At 49.0% G+C, this 18189-nt stretch overlaps 1 long non-coding RNA gene across 1 annotated transcript in view; it reads left to right on the forward strand.

Annotated features, from left to right (window-relative positions):
* The window catches only part of LOC140215928 (uncharacterized), a 151391-nt gene extending 134147 nt beyond the window's left edge, over positions 1-17244 (forward strand). Inside the window, exon 4 of the long non-coding RNA XR_011892520.1 lies at positions 17073-17244. This is a non-coding gene — a long non-coding RNA (uncharacterized lncRNA). The remainder of the gene's footprint in view (positions 1-17072) is intronic.
* Positions 17245-18189: the final 945 nt, after the last annotated feature.

Here is an 18189-nt window from a genome sequence, read left to right on the forward strand (position 1 = left end):
CAGCGCTCTTCCGCTTCTCTTTGGCTGATGATCGCTGGTCAGTGCCAGCTCCGGCAGAGACGGCGCCATTTGCTATTTCCAGCCGATAATAAATAAAAAGAACATGACTGATTGCATTCGAACGGTTCCGGCCAATTCCCCGACAAAAGGCTGCTGCCCGCGATGCCAGCACCATTGGTGACATCCTTTCAACAAAGGCAATGTGCAATTGTAGTTTACCTTGCGAAAGGGACTCAGCTGCTTCTGATAGTCAATCTTCCATTTACTACTTTTGAAAGAACACAAGAACCTTACTTGGGTTACTTCGCTGAACAATATCTCCAAGACACACTCACGCACACGCGCACTCACGCACACGCAGGCACACACGCACGCACGCACACACGCACACACACACATTTTACTGCACGCACTCTGCTCTTGCAGAATAATTTAAAGAATCATGCTTGGTAAAGCTCTGAAGAATCTTCTAGTCACTTATGATATCGATCTTTTCTGTAGTGTTGATGATAGCAAATCCTCACCATTAGTCAAGTTTTCTGCTCTTCCAGTTGGCTCGCATCGGATTGTGCGGCGATTAAGAATAGAAATAAAAATTTAATATAGCAAATATGACTAGGGCCTGGGCAAGTGAGTGGTGTGCTGCGTCCCCGAGTATTGTGAGCTATGTGTTTTACTTTCATTTATTTCGTTTTCGTTATCGCATGTGGTATATGTTGCCCCCGTTATTGCTTTCACCGCTCTAACTTCGTTTATGCCTTGGCGCACGCGTTCCAAGAAAGTACTGACGATCTTTCGTTGATGTACGAATGCCTTGATTTGAAGGAAGAACAGGAAATATAAGGAAAATTTGAGACTCTTGCTACAATATACTTTAGGTGGGACAAAGCCGACATTAAATTCTATAATATTAAATAATAATTATTTTATTATTGTTGTTGTTGTAAAGTAGTAGTTTGTTTAAAAACACGAACATACGTCCAGCGCCGCCCTCTTCGGACAGCATTAGACCGACCAGGCTCAATACCGCCTTCATAAGCGATGGATCTCCAATTATGGCCGTGCACGTCCCTGGCGCAGAAAACAACTAAGGTGTTGTTACTGTATTTGAAGACAACAGGTCTCTGCGACCGTTTGTAGACTTGGCGTGCTTCTTCGAGTGCGTGCGCGACCGGTGCTCCCTCTTTCTTTTCCATTCTTTCTCTCTTTTGCCCCCGTATGCACTTCTTCTAATAACAACTGTTCATTGTGTGGAAGTTTCGGCCACAGGCCGAACTTTCTCAAATGCCTTTTTCATAAGCCAAGAATCTTGGACCATGCACGTCGCTTGCAGAATCTTGCACGTCGCTGGTGTAGAGAAAGAAGTGCCCATGGCTCATCGGTGCTCTGGGCCTCTGGCCATTATGCAGTTATTTACGTTTTTGCAATTTTCATGAGAGGGATTTCATCAAGGATGGACAAGAAGACGCTCCCACGACCACCTGAAAACGGTCACTCGTCTGCTTCATCACTCATTTTCGGACGACGCGCCTTTGGAAGCTCGGACCAGCTCGATTCTTGCAGAGCTCAGCGCCGGAAGTCATGGACTATGACGACTACACCGTAGCCGTGGACTTCAGGTTGAAGAAGATGCGCCGTATGTCAGTGAAACGACGTCATTGTATCAGAGTGAGCGGGAACGAATCATGGTTTGTCGCGTGCCGCTCTCGACGTCCCACCATCAACTCCCTCAGCAGGCTATTTCTAACGAAATATTTTGAAAGTGTGGCATCTGGGCAAACTAACGAAATCAGGATGAACGCTCAGTAGAACACCCTAACGATAGATGCAAAAAATTCCGCAATACTGGAGAAGTTAAAGACCATTCCGAAATCCCCGTCCGTTCCTTTATTACTCACGGGAAGGAGATACCGAGTGGTGGAATTTCCGAAGTGGATCTTGAAATCCAGTATGCGGACCTCAAGAGTCTTTTGAGGCCATCGGTTCGGATTCTTGAAGTTCTCCGCATGGGGAACATTGGTGAATCAAATTAATATTTGTGTCTTCGACATTACCAGCATCTGTCAAAGTAGGCTACGTCATATACCGTGTACAACCATTCGTTCCGAGACCTTTTCAGTGCCAAAAATGTCTAAAGATAGGCCACGTGAGCGCTGTTTGTAGAAGTGAAGTCAGCTGCCCGTGTTGCGGCGGCAACATAATACCGCCAACTGTGATGCGCCTTCATTTAACTGCCTCAACTATCTTGGCTCTCACGAAGGGACGTCGAAAGAATGCCCGATGACGCAACTGCATCACTCGTGTTCTTTTTAAAATGGCAAGAGACAAATCATCGTGTCGAGAGGCTGCTCAACCTGTTTGCCAAGGTGAACATTCGCTCGTGAAAGGAGCTCCACAAAGCCATCTCAGAAGATCTGCATGGTGGGGCGAAGGCGCCACAACCGCCGCTGCCTGTGAGTGCATCGAGGACGGTAACCGCGCCTACAGCGAATTCAAGGTCGATGTGAGCGCGCGGCGAATATTCGCCTCCACCGGCTGATAAAGACACGGAATGGCCTTTGCTGCCCTCTAGTTCCACGGCCATGACAGCAGGCCGTAGTGGTATTATGCGCCAAGAAGCCATGAATGATAGGGTCAATAAAACTGGCGACACAACAGGCAAGCCAGGAGGTGGACGTAATGACAAGGAAAGCGTTCAGAAAATGCTGAAGCACATGGTAGAGTCAATGAGCGTGATTCTCTGCAGTCTCCGGAATCCGGCCGCATGTGCTGGCCGTACTGGAGCCACTTATCGCAGCTCTTTACATGTTGTGAAGCTTTTGCTTGGCGCCTGCGCCGCTCAAGCAGGAGAAGCCCGCACACCAACTTCGTCTTAGCGCCTTTACCTGAAAGGCCATTTGAACTAGTGACTATAGAGAAGGTACGGAATGCGGCAGTAGCTTCATGGATGGCATTTCTGAATATTTATCAAGAGAATGACGAACTTGCTTTCACCTTTCTGTATCACTCTTTATATGCCATCGTCAATCCTAATCACACCTGTATGTCCCCGCTCCATCTCCCCCTTGTGCTGAGGAGGAGGAGGAGGAGAAACATTTATTAAAAAGATAGGACAAGCAGGTGTCGTTCTGCTTGTGCGGGAGGCGCCCTGTGCTGAGTACTGGGCTAGAGCGCACGCTCGGGCCAATCTGTCGGCCTTTGTTTCAATAAATTATTTCTCTCTCGTAAAAGACAGGTACACAGACCGAAACCTTTAGGCAAATAAGTCGAAGATAGTCGTGAAGTTGTGCTTCTCATCTTTCTGTCTCTCTCTCTCTCTCTTTCTCTCTCTCTCTCTCTCTCTCTCTCTCTCTCTATATATATATATATATATATATATATATATATATATATATATATATATATTGTTACGTAGTTGTGACGGTGAATAATGCCCTGTGAAACAGTGAATCAGGACACTAACATTTTATAGCGGTCGTCGAAAGTCTGATCAGTGGGTCAAGAGCGCCGGATCTTATACATAAGTCAGTAAACGCTGTTGACCGCGTGTCTTCCAAAAAGTTCTACATCATTCGTGTCGCGCATACATGCAACCAGATTACACAAGGTTCTATGACAACAGACAGCGGATGGAATCATCAATAACATCCAGAAACTTCCGATACATGCAGGCGCGTCCTGCACTGAGCGATAAAATGTTAGACGATGAAACGTGGTCACCCGATAACCAAGTACACGTGTCAAAGTCCCCCTCTTAAAAGCATCGTCCCGATGCTACAAAGGTAAAAGGCGAGCGAAAAACAAAAGTATACTTGTTAAAGAAAAAGTAACAAAGCAAAGTCCAAAGCAACAAAGTCCAAAGAAAGTCCGAAGTTCAGCTATACAAAGTCCCAAAATTTGTTAGCGCTGGTAGAATGGTTTAAGTTACACAACATGGACTATTTCAGATCGTGAGCGGCGCCGCTGTGATAGCGAAGTGCCGTCTGGCACGGCCACATAGTCGAGTGCGCCAATGCGTCGGATGATCTTGAATGGTCCGAAATAGCAGCGTAAAAGCTTCTCGCTAAGTCCTCGTCGGTGTACAGGGGTCCAAACCCAAACACGGTTGCCGGGCTGGTACTCGACGTAGCGTCGTCGATGGTTGTGGTGTCGGCTGTGGGTCCTCTGAGTGTTCTTGATCCGCAGGTGGGCGAGCTGTCGGGCTTCTTCGGCGAGCTTCGGCGCTTCACCAGCTCGAAGCGCGCTGGTATAGACGTCAAGGTTCTCTTCGTTGCATACATGCGGCAGCATGGCGTCGAGAGTAGTCATTCGATTCCTGCCATAAACCAGCTTGACCAGCGTGATCTGTGTTGTTCCTTGCACCGCCGTGTTGTAAACGAAGGTTAAGTACGGCAGGATGACATCCCAGGTGTTGTGTTCGACGTCGACGCACATTGCTAGCATCTCGGCGAAGGTCTTATTCAGGCGCTCCGTAAGACCATTCGTCTGAGGGTGGCAGGCAGTTGCCCCCTTGTGGCATGTCTGACTGTACTGTAGAAAGGCTTCAGTGAGCTCCACCGTAAAGGCCGTTCCTCTGTCGGTGATGAGGACTTCTGGGGCTCTATAACGCAGCAGGATGTTGTTGACGAAGAATTTCGCCACTTCTGCTGCACTGCCTTTCGGCAGAGCTTTCGTTTCAACGAAGCGGGTGAGGTAGTCCGTCGCCACGACGATCCACTTGTTTCCAGATGATGACACCGGAAAGGGTCCCAACAAATCCATCCCGATCTGCTGAAACGGTCAGCAAGGTGGCTCGATAGGCCGCAGTAATCCCTCAGGCCTTGTTGGTAGTGTCTTGCGGCGTTGGCAGTCACGGAAAGTCTTGTCAACAGGCCACGTCGGCGGTCAGGTGCGGCCAACAATACTTCTCCTGTATTCTTGCGTGCGGGGGGGAAAACACGATATGCCCGGCTGTCTTATCATCGTGCAGGGCGTGCAGGACTTCTGATCGGAGTGCTGCGGGCACAACGAGAAGGTAGTTTGCGCAGGCTGTCGAAAGTTATTCTCCAGGACGTCGTTTCGTAATTAAAACGAAGACAATCCGCGCCTAAATACCCTCGGAACAATGACGGCCTTGCCTTGCAAGTACTCAGCAAGGCTTCTGAGCTCCGGGTCCGCTCGCTGCTTCTCGGCAAAGTCGTCTGCACTTATTATACCTAAAAAGGCGTCCTCGTCTTGGCCATGTTGGGGCGGTGGGTCCACGGGAGCGCGAGACGGGCAGTCGGCATCAGAGTGTTCTCTTCCGGACTTGTAGATTACAGTGATGTCGTATTCTTGAAGTCTGAAGCTCCACCGCGCCAGGCGTCCTGAAAAGTCCTTTAAGGTCGGTAACCCAAGGCGTGATAGTCGCTTACGCCTTTGAACGGTATGCCATATGTGCAAGCGCAAAATTTTGCTGTATCCCATATGATGGCAAGATATTCTTTTTCGGTTGTAGAATTGCCTTCCGGTTTTGACAGCGACCGGCTAGCGTAAGCTATCATCTGTTCAAGTCTGTCTTTCCTCTGGACTAGGACCACACCGAGGCCTAGGTTTCTGGCGTCAGTGTGTATTTCTGCATCGGTGTCCTCATCGAAGTGCGCAAGTACCGGTGGCGACTGCATGCGTCGTTGTGATGAGGTTCTTTTAATTAATTACTTCTTGCTGAGGCACAGCCTCAGCGCATGAAGTGACGAAGTCGTTCGTTATCACACTGCAAGCCTTTCATTAAAGAACATCTCTCGCAAAGAGAAACAGAAACTCTACAAACTAATCAAACACACACACACAAAGAAAATTATGTCTCCAAAGAAAGTTTCAAAGTCAGAAAGGGCCTAGTTTCAGGGTCTGAAGTGGAGTCGCGAGATGAACTCAAGGTGTCGACCGAGGCAGTCCTATCGGAGCGTAGAAGCGGTGCTGAAGACGGCACTGTTGAAAAAAAAAAATCCTGGTCACCCTTAGGCGAACACACGGGATCCAGGGATGCAGGAGTAAGTCGAGGTGCGACAGTGAGAACAAGGCCAGGTGGCCTTGACACGGTAGAGATCTCGACGCCGCACACCAAGTCGAATGGCTTCACCTCGGCTCCCGGTGCTTGGAATTCATTTTCCCGGCATCGCTCGGCATCTTCCTGCGTGCGATCATGAGAACTTAGTTCATGAAAACGCGGTAACACGCCCCTAGAAGGTGGCTCTGGTCCAGTACAAATCACGAAGCGTGGGCCTGACGTCCGATGACTTCACTTCTGCGCCTGGAGCACTGGCGAACTCCTTCCTCTATGCAGGCTTGTTGTTCCACGTCTCCCCAAGTTGTTGTTCTTCTTTTTCTCTGCTTGCTTGTTGTTGTTCCTGTTCCAATTATTTCTTCGGCGCGCTCGTGCCACCGTTGCAGCGTCTCATCGTCGCCGTCGCATGGCTGACCCACACCGATCAAGGCACTCGCGTACTTGACACACCCCAGTCGTTTGAGTTCAAATGTGTCGGACTGCGGCGTTTCCCACTTGAACTAAACATCACATTTAGTTCGATTTATCAGCGGCTCAGCGATGCGTGAAAAGTCCTTGACAAAGCGCCTGTAATAGGGCCACATGCCAACGTATCTACGAACTGCCTTCTTTTCGATGGGCTGCTTGAACTTTGCGATGGCTGCGGTCTTCTGCGGGTCGAGGCGCACTCCAGATATACTGATGACGTGTCCCAGGAACAGAAGCTTGTCGTAAGCGAAGCGGCAGTTTTTTGGCTCCAGATTGAGCTCTGATGACTTGATGTCCTCTAGTACTCCTCTAGTACTACGGTGATCATCGAAATTTTAGTCGAAGACAACGACATCATCCAAGTAAACAAGGCAGGTCTGCCACTTCAATCCTGCTAACAGCATGTTCATGACGCGCTGGAACGTTGCGGGTGACGAGCACAGTCCGAGTGGCATTACCTTGTACTCATAGAGACCATCTGGCGTGATGAAGGCGGTCTCTTCGCTATCCCTCTCGTCGACTTCTATTTGCCAGTAGCCAGTCTTGAGATCAATCGACAAACATTTAGTGTTGCAGAGCCGATCCAATGCGTCGTCTATCCGTGGGAGGAGGGTATATGTACTTCTTCGTGATCTGGTTCATTCGACGGTAATCGACGCAGAAACGCAGGGTTTCGTGCTTTTTCTTCACCGAGACTACAGGAGATTCCCACGGGATTTTCGACGGCTGGATGATGTCGTCACGCAGCATCTTGTCGACTTGATGCCGTATAGCTTCACGTTCTCGCGTCGAAACTCGGTAAGGGCTCGGGCGGAGTGGTCGAGCGCACTCTTCAGTTATTACGCGATGGCTTGCAACTAGTGTTTGCCGAATCCTCGATGACATCAAAAAGCAGTCTTTGTATCGTCGAAGCAGACTTCTGAGCTGTTGCTGCTTAATCACGGGGAGACTTGGATTTATGTCAAAGCCTGGTTCGGAAACTGTGGTCGTCGAGGTTGTGGGGATGCGCGACTCGCGCGTTCCCTGATATGTTGTTTTCCCGCATAGCTCACGTCTCCTTTAATCCGACTTGGCGGCTTTAATCCGGCGTGGCTTGGTGCCAGCGGCAGTCGGTCTGGTTGAAGCGCATTGCAAGAGATGGCGCGAGTGTGGCTCTACTAACGCCACCTAACGGCGGGGTTACTTGGGAGCAAAAAGGAGAAGGCTCTACCTCTTTGGCTCGGAATCGGTAAGCGGAGCGTGCGTTCTGCGCGAGCGCTGATGCATGCTTCTGCGAGACTGTCTTGGAGGACTTCCCTGGAATGGACGAACACGATCATTCGAACACGCCACCGTTCGCGTGACCGTACGCTCGAACGACCAGGCGTTGGTGTCCAGCATGGTGCGAACATATTCGCTCGTTATCCGGTCGCGGTGAGGCGGACTTCCGCAATTTGTTGCGCACCCGTCGGCATGTTTTGTGGATAGCAACTCGGCTAGCAGTCAATGAAAGGTGCAATAAATGCCATTGTGATTGTTTGCGCTACTGTGTTGTCGTTCCTTTGTCCCAAGAGCACGGGTCAGAACCCCACAAGGTAGATGCGGTGGAATCTGAGAGGACAAACGCAGAGCTGGCTTCCACACTTTCCTCGACGTATGCTATCGTCGTGCCCTTGTTAATGTGCTTGAACTGGCTGAAGTTTGTCAGCAATGCTTTTGCTTTCCCTCCGTGCAGTAGAGCCAGGCACGTACCCAGGAGTGGCGGCGGGGGGGGGGGCGCCCCCCCCCCCACCCTGGGTTGAGTAGTAGACGTTGGTCGCCCTCGATGACGGCTGCTATGTCTACGGGTGTTTCGCTGCCGAAGGAAATGACAATGCTGGAGCGAGGCGGCATACCAACTTGATCCTCAAGTACACTCGAGGCATGGTGACTACGAGCGATATCCGGCGGTATCGCTTGATCTTCGGATAGTGTTATCGACTTCGACTACAGGTCAATAATTGCGCCGTGTTGGTTCCGGAAGTCCATGCCGAGAATGACGTCTCGTGAACACGTTGGAGGATAACGAAGGTGGCAGGGTAGGTCTGGTCATTAACGGTAATTCTTGCTGTGCAGATTCCAGTCGGCGTTATCAGGTGTCTACCAGTGGTCCGAACCTTGGGGCCTTCCCACACCAGCCTTAACTTTCTTCAACTTGGCGGCGAAGGGTCGACTCATGACGGAGTAGTCGGCTCCTGTGCCTACTAACGCGGTGACTGCGTAGCCTTCGCGCAACATGTCGAAGTCGATGGCTCTTTGTTTGGCGTTGCAGTTAGGTCATGGCGTTGGATCACGGTTACGTCGCGTTGGAGTGTGACTGGTACGTCGCGGCATCAGGTCCTTGGTCGGTGCATTCTTTGCTTCTAGGCTTCGTCGGGATGGTGGCGTGTCGCTGTTATGTCATCGAGATAGTCTCTTCCGCGACTTCGTCGGCGGCGGAGGATCTTCATTTCGACGAACAGCAACCACAGCTCCATCGGTAGCTGCTTTTAATTTTCCGGACATGGGCTTGCAGACTGGCCGCGGGCTCGGCCACTGTATGGTCGATGTTGTGAGGGCAAGTAGAGGCCTGGTGACGGCGAACTGGATGGTCGTAGAGGGCTTCACTGTGTGTCAACGAATAGTCGGTGATGTCACGTGGGCGTTTACCTTTCTGCGGGCGCGGCGCATTGATGGCGAACCCTCGCAGTCCCATCTCGCGGTAAGGGCATCGGCAGTAAATGTGCCCGGCTTCTCCGCAGTGATAGCAAAGCGGATGGTGGCCGGGGGTGCGCCAAACGCCAGTCTTCCTTGAAATGCTGCCCGGGGCGATGGTATGGCATGCTGGCGGTTGTTGTGGTGGACGACGGAATTGTGGCATCACTGCCCCCTGCCGCGGGCGCGGAGGGGGAACCTGACGGCGGGCTACGGCGGCGTGCGTCCTTGCTTGCGGCTGAGGGTGCGGAGATTTAGTGGCTACGAATGACTTTTGGATCTCCTCACGTACGACGCCGGCAATCGAAGCGACTTGAGGCTGTGATGAAGGGAACAACTTCTGTAGCTCGTCCCGCACAACCTTTCTGGTCGTCTCACGCAGGTTGTCGATGGCCAGTGATTGTACTCCGGCGTAGTTTTTTTTAGTTTGTGCGGCGGTTGAATCGCCGATTCTGCCTTTCCAGTGTTGTCTCCCTGTTGATTGCCTCGCGAAGCAACTCTTTGACGGTCTTTGGTAGGCTTCGTATCATTCCGCCGAAAAGTTCTTCCTTCACACCACGCATGAGTAGGCGGTCTTTCTTCTCCTCGGACATTTGTAGGTCAGCGTGGCGGAATAGACGGCTCATTTCTTCCCTAAATATTGCAACATTCTCGTTCAGTAGCTGCACTCGGGCTTCCAATAGAACTACGGCCCTTTCTTTGCAGACGATGCTCGTGAAGGTCCTCAGGCAGTTACTGCGAAGAAGGTCCCACATTGTAAGGGCGGATTCCCGGTTCTCGAACCACGTCCTCACGCCATCTACCAAGGCGAAGTACACGCGACGCAGCTTGTCCTCAGAGGTGCAGCTGTTGAAGACTGAGATCCTTTCAAAAGTCACGAGCCAGGTTTCCGGATCCTCCGACAAAGCTTCATGGAAGGTAGGTGGCTGTCTTGGTTGTTGAAGCACGATGGAAGACGCTGGTGCTTCCATTATGGTCGTTGACTTGGTAACAATCTTTCTGGTCGTCTCAGGCAAACCTCCGTGCTCCGGGGGCAGTACTTGCAGCCTGCGGCTAGTTCACTGGTCATTGGCGATGGTGGATTTGTCTTCGTAGTTAAGGCTTAGATCGCGGCTTTGTGGGGGCGTTCGGTACATGAACCCACTAGCACCTCCACCAGATGTCTGGTAGTAGTGATGGCGAATAATACAGGGTAAAACTGTGAATAACGAAACTAACTTTTTTATGGGGGTGAACTTGTGCCCATAAAAGCAAGTTACACAAAACACAGCAATGGCGGAGAGCTCGGTCGGCGAGCGTCGAAAGTTTGATTAGTGGGAGAAGTGCGTCGGTTTTTATACATCAGTCACTGAAGGTTCCAGAGTAATCGCTGGTGCCTGCGTGTTTTACAAAAAGTTCTACACCATTCGCGTCGCGAATACATGCAATACACAAGCTTCGGTAAATATAGATGGCGGATGGAATTCTTGATAACCTTCCAGAAACTTCCGATACATGCAGGCGCGTCCTGCGCTATGCGATAACATGTTAGACGTTGAAATGCGGTCACCCAATAAACAAGTGCACTTGTGTGTATTAAAAAAAATTATGGGGTTTTACGTGCCAAAACCACTTTCTGATTATGAGGCACGCCGTAGTGGAGGACTCCGGAAATTTCGACCACCTGGGGTTCTTTAACGTGCACCTAAATCTAAGTACACGGGTGTTTTCGCATTTCGCCCCCATCGAAATGCGGCCGCCGTGGCCGGGATTCGATTCCGCGGCCTCGCGCTCAGCAGCCCAAGACCATAGCCACTGAGCAACCACGGCGGGTATATGTGTGTATATATATATATAAAAGACAGAGAGAGGGGAGAGGGAGGGAGGGAGAGGAGAATAGAATAGACGACAAAGAGAAGCTTGCTAACTACCATTGTGTCATCAGTATGCACTGTAGAAGGGGCACACCGACTGCCTACTCGTATGAAGGCGAGGGTATGAACTTACAAAAGTAAAAGAGGAAGAAGAGAACAAAATAGTGAAGATAATAGAACAGATTTCGTGGTATTTTATAGGCTGCGAAGTAAACAATACACACGACAGAAATGCACGAACGCATGCATTTTCGTTCCAGACGCTGTAGGTCTGTAAACCATCGAGTCAGCGGTGATTTTTCGCTTTTTAAAGCCTCATTTAACTCATAGCTAACTGGTTAGCTGGCGACTTACATACTCAGAACTTCTTAGAACCGGCCTCATTTTAGACTGCTGATTTATTGATATGACTAATTCTACGCTGAAAAATGCACCGTGTTTAACTGGCTGGATTCCAGGGCATCTTAATCTAAAATGCTGGGACCTTGATCTGATCCATAGTTGACGTGAACAGCTATTCCACACTAGGGCAGTTCTTGAAGTGCATCGGTCTTATTGACGAGCTAGAGTGGCACAAGGCGACGTTGTGCGTCCTTTTGTGCCCCAGCTTTCTGAAGCTGTACCACCATGCCGTAAATTATACCGTATAGCCTATAACACAGATTTCACGGCAGCTCAGAGGAAATTGTTACCTAGGAGTCCACTGCAGGAAAATAAAAGGAAGCTACACTGCAAACTACAGGAACTTTCTACTTTGACATTTGTCAAAAGTAGCTGTAAAAAAATAACCCCTTCTGATATAAATTCCTGGTGTTGTTGTCGGTGTCTAACAGAATAATTTTACTGTCAGGCTTCTTATCCACTAAAATCTAGGATGTAACTTTTCTAGCATGCCACTGTGTCACTTCCCAACGACTCGAAGCTTGGCCTTCGTAGCTTCTCGATACTCGTGCAATTTCTCATCATTTATCATCCCGACCTCAGCATAGCCAAGTTCGCTAGTTATTGTTCATACAAGATCCCCGGAAACATTTTCCCCCATTTATATTTTTTCTTTCGTCTTTGTCTGGGGGAAGAACTGAGAGGCGTCGTACTGATCACGGGATGCTTGCACCGCAGAGTCCAGGGCAAACAGGATTAATCAACGAATGTACCCTTAATCCCAGGTTGGTCTCGAGGGAGTAGACAGACACGCGAACTCAGACAGCTGCAGAATTCAAAAAGACAAAAGAACGAACAAAGCCCCGCGGATGTCGCGCAGCGTGAAACAAAGAACACGGGACAGCATCAGCCCCAATCCCCAGGGGAAGAAGCACCTTAATAGCGACTCGTAATCCTTCTGTGATCGCGCGTTGGGCACTTCCTGAGAGGCGGGCTTCGCAGCCGAGCTTGTCTGCGTCGCACCACGCAGGCGACTGCGACTGCCCTCGAGTGGTGCGGAAGCACACGTGCGAGTGACTGGTTCGCAGATTTGAGCTCATTTCCCGAGGGCACACGACACGTGTATTTATTAGCCATTTTTGTTAGGTTCATAAAGTGAATATGCTAGCAGCGCTGCAGTAAAACATGGAAAAAAAAAGACAATTCGCGAGGTTGGCCAAAGGTTTATCAAACTATATATCGTAGACGATACGAGGCATGTTTTTGTTCGCTAGCTATGACTCTGCAGAAAAATACGACGTCGAGCCTTCGAGTCCTGTCCACGGCAACCTCTTCGCGATGAGGGCAATATGAAAATGCAATGTACAATATGTGCCAAGCTTTGCGTGCATGTAAAAGAACCTAGGTAGCTAAAATTCAGAGCCCTGCTCTATAGCGTATCTCACAGATCCCCTCAAAGCGCTTTGCGTTTGCTGTCTTTTCGTGTTTCCGTATCCCCGTATTGAACTACACATAATCTCAATTCGACATAACTGACGAACGAGCCTACATAGCCTCCCTAATAGCTTTGTGTTACTTTTGGATGGTGAGCTCTATCATTCGGTCAATCAATCAATCAATCAATCAATCAATCAATCAATCAATCAATCAATCAATCAATCAATCAATCAATCAATCAATCAATCAATCAATCAATCAATCAATCAATCAATCAATCAATCAATCAATCAATCAATTCATTCATTTTCCAATGTGAAACCATGGACACTCATGAACCGCGCGCGTGCTGCAATTGTTAATTAATTAATTTTCTTGCACGTCTTTCGTATGGATTTGCCTTGACATTTATGGATTTATGCTTACTATAAGAAAAGTGTGGCCGTCGCATTGACATCTAGTGAGCGTAAGGCACCTTATAAACGAAAGCTTGGTTCTCCGCTATCTCCACTGTCGACCAACACACCGCACTGGAGATTTAGGAGACGACGACACAGCTAGCTATAGCAATTTGTAGAATGCATTACGAGCTTTCAGACCTGGTCTTCTATCTTTTGACACTGATGGTTACCTAGCTGGTACAATCACCAACATGGTATCCGATTTGTGCTTATCACTTATAGTCACTAATTCACCTCGTGAATATGTTTTTCACACCTCTAAAGCTAGTGGAATCTACCACTTGTTTCTTGTGGACGCTGCGAGATATAAGTGGAAAGCATGCCTTGTAGGCTTTGAACTACGCCTGGCCCCTTGGCACTTTCTAAAGTTCTTCACTGTGTATGCTTCGTATCCTTAAAGGAATTCACAACCAATACTTACCGTACCCGTTTTTAGTACAACAGAAAGTTGACGGTCTGAGTATCCAATCATACAGTGGTAACGCGGAAAATGCCATGGAACATTTTCTTCAGAATTTTCTTATCTGCATTGAGGATGTAGTCGATCTCAAGAAACATGCTGGAAAGAGTGACAGCGTGGTAGCGAGTATACGCCGGCATTGGTGAGAAACAGAAAAGTGCAGCTTTAGGTGTAAGAAAGTAATATTTTGATCATGAAGCCGAAGTTCCTGCTGTTTATCTTTTACGAAGCGTTGAATTATGTTTACAATAATGGGTGGTGTCTGAATCTACGCCACAGCGGCGGCTCCCTCCAAGTAACACAAACTGATCTCGAAAGCCATACATTTAGTGACTGCATGCGCCAGGCTTCATTTTGTTTAGCCAAACGATGCTATATGGTAGGACATGCCAGTAATTTTATTATTGCGGTGCTGGCACCCATTCACGGCACAATTAGTCGATGGCATCTTGTATCTCAAAGAACTCGGGGTACTAAATCCCTAATTCGCGCACGCACAACAGCCCTCATGTGCGCCGCGATGCATTGAACAGCTCTGCCCGCTCTGGCGCTCCACTCGCTACCAAAGTGGCAGCGTGACTCTTTAGCGAGCACTTTTTAAAGCGAAAGCTTTACCGGCCACGAAATTGCGATTTCGCCGTGGCCGTGCTCCAAGGAGGCACATGACGTCACAACGCGTTCCTCGTCGTTGCGTTCGCCTCCGCTCGCTTCGTCAGCTGCGTCGCATGCTTGATAACATGTCGGAGTACTGAAAAGGAGAGCTCGCGTGCGCCGCAACCACATTTGAGGCGGCAGTGTGGTCGGCGACAATTCTGATAAGCAGGAGGAGGCCTGGAATCGACATCGGAACGAGATGAAGACGAAACGAATCGCCCAGGAAACAGACGAACAGTGCGCCGAACGACTGGCTAAACGCTGCAACATAGCTAGACAACCAGACTAACCTGGACTTGCAATCAAGATTAACCAAGGCTAAGCATGCTATGGATATACGTAGCTTTCGCTACGTATATCCTGGCAAAGCCACTGCCAATTTTTTTTACTTCGTAATACGCGTAAAATAAAGCATAGAAGCCTAATAATATATGAACTGCAATTTAAGCAATAAGTATGTTGTACTTAACAGCCGAATTACGTACAGTAGCCTCACATACTACATCCGAATTACTTAAGACTTCCCCGCCAGGTAGCGCCACCTACTTGTTTTTGAGACTTTCGTTGCCAATTTAATATAATAATTCCTACTTAAATCGCGAACAATGTATTGAATTCTTTTACTATAAATCATGGTCATTTCATTTCTATCACCCTCTCGCAACACAATCTAGCCTGTTGTCAGTCCCTTTAAGGAGACATTGACGATGGCGCTTCATTTTCTTTTCTACACGGCTAGCAGCAAGAACTCTCAAGCCACTTGTTGATGCAAGTACTTCGCCTGCAAGAAGTACAAGAAAACAACAACAACAGCATAGCTATTAAATTAAATCTTGGAAGATCTGAAATTTGCTGCCACAGATGCTTCTAAGGCCTTTAAAGAATGCAAAAATGGCTCTCGGTCACAAGTTTCTTATCATCAAGCTCACTTTGCCAAGTTTATTCTTTCCTTGTTTTTCTTTTCACGCTCCTTCAAGAACAGAACACTTCCATTTACCACAACCAAAATCAAACGCCATCCACACACCGAGTTTGCGCTTAGGCTCAACAGTGACTTATAGCGTGCATTACCTACAGCCAGACATAACGCAAAGTGTACTTATTTAAACGTGCATCATAAAAATTTCCATTTCGAACTCTAAAACACACGTAAAAGTGTAGACGTGCCGGTTTAGCATTCCGGTGCCCCCACGGCAAGCATCGCTACTTTTTACGGCACTTCAGAGGGTCCAACATACTAAATACTCGCAATGGCAAAAGTAATGGCTTAATTAATGCGCCTAAGAAAAGAACGGAGCGGTGCTGGAACCAATCGAGCGAGCTCATGTTCGCATTCTCGTAAAGCTAAATCCACGAGGACAAATCGACTGGACCTCCGCGAGGGCCAGTGTTCCTTAGAGTGTATTTCTATGTGACTAAACTTCCGCTGGGTTCTGTTGTTAGGCATTGGAAATTACGACACTGGAAATATTCTGCGCGCTTTGGAGGTACGCTGTTTGAAGGAACTGGCAGGTGACTCCCTAACCAATGCGTAGCCACTCCTATGCTTACTTTCGCGTCGTACAGTTTTCCACAAATTGGCACTCTCTGCGTAAAATATGGCTACTTCTTAGGCTCACTCTGCTCAAGATTTGCAAGCGTGTGGCTAAAAAGATCCCTGCAGGAATTTATACTTCTGCACACATGATGCGGAGCCGGGCGAATATAGAACATATCTCCTTGCTTATATCCCCACTTCGTTTAGAGCGAGTTAAATAATTCGCAGAAAACGGCGTTTGAGTGCCTGTTGCTGCTTGAAGCTGGTAGTGGCACTGATTCTCTCTTTCATCGAGGAATTTTTGTCCTCCAACTAGCATGCCTTAATTAAGCGTTTTGCCGCTGTTTTAAGTCCTGCACAGGAACAGCTCGTTATTCGCCAACTAAAGAAAGTACAACGAAGGAAATCTGCCAGACTTCATTTTACCTTTTCTCTCTCTCTCTCTCTTTCTCATTTTTTCTTTTTTTTTTTTTTTTGAAGAACGTTAAATCAGACTTGGTCGTAGCTCAGTGTTTTTCAACATAAATCGAAGAAAAAGAAACCTTACATCGCGCGGCTACAACACGAAAAGACTCGCCTACCGACCGGGAGGACGTCCACTCGCAATGTTTGCACCCTCCTTCGTAGACAAGTAAGGAACGAGGGAAGCAAGTAGGCTTGCTTCTCTCAGAAAGAGCACGCATGGTTGCGGACGTTCCCAGATACCGAATGCGGAGACCGGATGTTTGAGTGCGCTAACACGCTAATGGTGACCCCGATTTCAGCGGCAGCTGGAAGGGCACACAGTGACAGCCGTGGCGCAGCGCATAAGCCCTTAAGCCTAACGCACTCCCTCAATACTGGGACATTTAGTGTGTCAAGGACAAAGGCAAATCCTGTCGTGACGTAGGGCGAAAGCCAAGTTACAATAAGTATGAACAGGCGCGACGCCTTGCAAACTTTAGTGGCGCATATTTTCGGTCAACTGGCGCCCTTCCGCCGTCCCCTCTCCCCTTAGCCGTTATTCTACGCCTTTCGTAGCGTACGTTCGTTCCCGTTTTCTTTCTTCCTCCCCCCCCCCTTTATTTTCTTGTCTCTCTTTGCACAGTGTCACTACAGTGGAGGCGAAGAGGAAAACTTGAAGCCAGATTAACAACTTGGGGACACGAAGAGGACACGCCTTGCTGTTGACACGAGTGAGCAAGAGCACCGGCTAGGAAGGCGCAAACTGTTTGCGCGCTGTGACGAGGAGTGTAGTTTGCGGGTATTGGGCAGCGAAAATAAACAAATATGTGGAAAGAAGGAACACGTCGAAACACAGCGAAGATAGCGGCTTCTTTTAACTATTTTATGTTGCTGCGTTTATCATCGTGCCAGCCTCTAGTGACTCGAATTGAGGCTGTAATTTGCACTTCGAGCGCTCCCAAAGCTTTCACTGCACCCAATTTACACTAAAAACACGTAATGCTGAGGCTAATTAGCACGGTGCTTCAGTTGCCCCCCCCCCCCCCCCCCCGATATTGCGGGCACTGCATGGAAAGGAAATATATCAATATATAAGGGCAAACATATATATATATATATATATATATATATATATATATATATTGTTACGTTTCGCCTACAACGCGCGGTAATGCCGGCGCGGATGCAACGGACGCCGGGGCTTTGTTCAAAGCGGCGGACATTTTGGCCCGTCCGACGCCGCCGCAACGCCTACCCGCCAAGCGTGTCCAGGCGTGTTTCAGTGCCACGTGTCTTCGTGTGTGCGTGTGTGTGTGTGTGCCCTCGCTTGTCAAAGCGCGGCAGCCGGGGAGCGGAGTTCCCCGAATGAGGAGCCTGGACGTCTCTCGGCTCAACTGTTCGCGCCGTCGTGTGGGTGAGGGTTGGCGATGCGTCACTACACTCGGTTCAGCAGGTCTCTCGGCTCGACAGTTCGCGCCGTCGTGGGGTCATGCTCCGCCGTCCCGTGACCTTCATCCCGTGACCTTCTCTTTTGGACCGCGACGCCGAGGGTATAAGAGCAGCTGCCCCCGGACGCCAGGAGAGAGGCTCCGATTTGTACTGTTGAGTTACGTGCTCTCCCGTCTCTCCACTCCGGTCGACCTGACCGGCCGCTCTTTTGCTATGTTAGAATAAACAAGTTGTTCTGTTACCAGTCTTCTCATGCTTTGCCGGGACCTTCGGATGCTTCCAGTGCCCCAGGCCGCCAGGCCAACGCTACC

Source organism: Dermacentor andersoni, chromosome 2 (assembly GCF_023375885.2).
Source record: "Dermacentor andersoni chromosome 2, qqDerAnde1_hic_scaffold, whole genome shotgun sequence".
NCBI classification, from domain to species: Eukaryota; Metazoa; Arthropoda; class Arachnida; order Ixodida; family Ixodidae; genus Dermacentor; species Dermacentor andersoni.